We start from the raw sequence: 2,945 nt of genomic DNA on the forward strand, positions 1-2,945 counted from the left end.
TCAAGGAAATAAAAGAGGATACAAACAAATGGAAGAACATTCCATGCTCATGGGTAGGAATAATCAATATCGTGAAAATGGCCATTCTGACCAAGGTAATTTATAGATTCAATGCCATCCCCATCAAGCTACCAATAACTTTCTTCACAGAATTGGAAAAAACCACCTTAAAGTTCATATGGAACCAAAAAAGAGCCCGCATCGCCAAGTCAATCCTAAGCCAAAAGAACAAAGCTGGAGGCATCACGTTACCTGACTTCAAACTCTACTACAAGGCTACAGTAACCAAAACAGCATGGTACTGGTACCAAAACAGAGATATAGATCAATGGAGCAGAACAGAGCCCTCAGAAATAAAGCCGCATATCTACAACTATCTGATCTTTGACAAACCTGAGAAAAACAAGAAATGGGGAAAGGATTCCCTATTTAATAAATGGTGCTGGGAAAACTGGCTAGCCATATGTAGAAAGCTGAAACTGGATCCCTTCCTTACACCTTATACAAAAATTAATTCAAGATGGATTAAAGACTTACATGTTAGACCTAAAACCATAAAAACCCTAGAAGAAAACCTAGGCTTTACCATTCAGGACATGGGCATGGGCAAGGACTTCATGTCTAAAACACCAAAAGCAATGGCAACAAAAGCCAAAATTGACAAATGGGATCTAATTAAACTAAAGAGCTTCTGCACAGCAAAAGAAACTACCATCAGGGTGAACAGGCAACCTACAAAATGGGAGAAAATTTTCACAACCTACTCATCTGACAAAGGGCTAATATCCAGAATCTACAATGAACTCAAACAAATTTACAAGAAAAAAACAAGCAACCCCATCAAAAGTGGGCAAAGGATATGAACAGACACTTCTCAAAAGAAGACATTTATGCAGCCAAAAGACACATGAATAAATGCTCATCATCACTGGCCATCAGAGAAATGCAAATCAAAACCACAATGAGATACCATCTCACACCAGTTAGAATGGCAATCATTAAAAAGTCAGGAAACAACAGGTGCTGGAGAGGATGTGGAGAAATAGGAACACTTTTACACTGTTGGTGGGACTGTAAACTAGCTCAACCATTGTGGAAGTCAGTGTGGCGATTCCTCAGGGATCTAGAACTAGAAATACCATTTGACCCAGCCATCCCATTACTGGGTATATACCCAAAGGACTATAAATCATGCTGCTATAAAGACACATGCACACATTATGTTTATTGCGGCACTATTCACAATAGCAAAGACTTGGAACCAACCCAAATGTCCAACAATGATAGACTGGATTAAGAAAATGTGGCACATATACACCATGGAATACTATGCAGCCATAAAAAAGGATGAGTTCATGTCCTTTGTAGGGACATGGATGAAATTGGAAATCATCATTCTCAGTAAACTATCGCAAGGACAAAAAACCAAACACCGCATGTTCTCACTCATAGATGGGAATTGAACAATGAGAACACATGGGACACAGGAAGGGGAACATCACACTCTGGGGACTGTTGTGGAGTGGGGGGAGCGGGGAGGGATAGCATTAGGAGATATACCTAATGCTAAGTGACGAGTTAATGGGTACGGCACACCAGCATGGCACATGTATACATATGTAACTAACCTGCACATTGTGCACATGTACCCTAAAACTTGAAGTATAATAAAAAAAAACAACAAAAAACTCCTCCCAATCCTGCCACTTCCTTCAGGAAGCTTTTCCTGATCTTATATTGCAAGCATATGGCCTCTGGTCTGGGAGGCTGCTGAGTATCTGGGAAAGACCCGGGCTTTGGAGCCAACACATTTCGCTGGTTGTGAGATCTTAACCAAGTTTCTTAAAACATCAAAGGCTTGTTTTTTTCATTTGTAAAGCAGGTATTTATATCTGTTTCTTAGTGATATGAGGATGAAATGAGGTAGTATATGTGAAGTCCCTGGCATGTGGTAGGTGTTCATTGAATAAATAAACCTTTTATCCAAAGAAAAATTGGGAAGAGCTGGAGCTTACCAAGTATCAACAGAGTGAAAACAATATTTTAGAAGGAAAGATAAGCCAATAACCTTTCTGTGAATTTTAAGTCTAATGAATCAAATTATTAACATCAAATTTGGGGAGGGAAATGCATTTCTACAGAAGGTAATGGCACCATATGCTGCCAATTAAAGCCCATAGCTGTGCGTTCCTAGGATTGTGAACAGAACGTCTAAAAAAAAGGCATTTATGATGATCTTAAGTAAGGCATAGTTGTGACAAACATCCCACTGATATTGAATAGTTTTTAAAATAAAACTACTTAGCTATATTAAATTCTGCATGCTGTACATGCCAGAAATCTAAAAGAATTTGGGGACTTTGAATGGAATTTCCCTAACCTTAGGAAGGAACACCACAACTTGAACATCACCACTGCCAACTGTGGAATTAATTCTAAGCCATTCTAGGGCCTGAAAGTATTTTGTTTGGCAAGAGTAGAGCAATGTATTATGGAGGATCTCTGAAATTCAGGGTTCTGGTTCAGGGATAATCCTAGTTTTTCTTTAGCGCTATCATACAAAGAGAAGAAATATAGGATTTACAGGTTAGACTGGAAAATACGAGAAGATAACTTTGAACTTGCTGGTATCCCATGTATTATGTTACCACTTCACCCTTTTTGGAGGTTTGTTTTTATATCCATCACGTAATTAACTGAATTGATCAAATTAATGCTATCCTTTGTCAAGAGAAGACCTACACACACACACACACACGTGTGTGTGTGTGCACGACGGCCTCTCTCTCAGCTGGAAATTAGAGGTGAGAGTGGTTCAGGCAGGCAGCTCCCTGCAACATGCTTTGTGAGGCAACATCCCGTTTGGTCAGTTCACATACCCAAAAGAATGTGTCACTGCAAAACTCAGAATGTCAGGAAACTGAGACTATGGGTGAGGAGAAATG

The sequence above is a fragment of the Pongo abelii genome, chromosome 14, assembly GCF_028885655.2.
Source record: "Pongo abelii isolate AG06213 chromosome 14, NHGRI_mPonAbe1-v2.0_pri, whole genome shotgun sequence".
NCBI lineage: Eukaryota > Metazoa > Chordata > Mammalia > Primates > Hominidae > Pongo > Pongo abelii.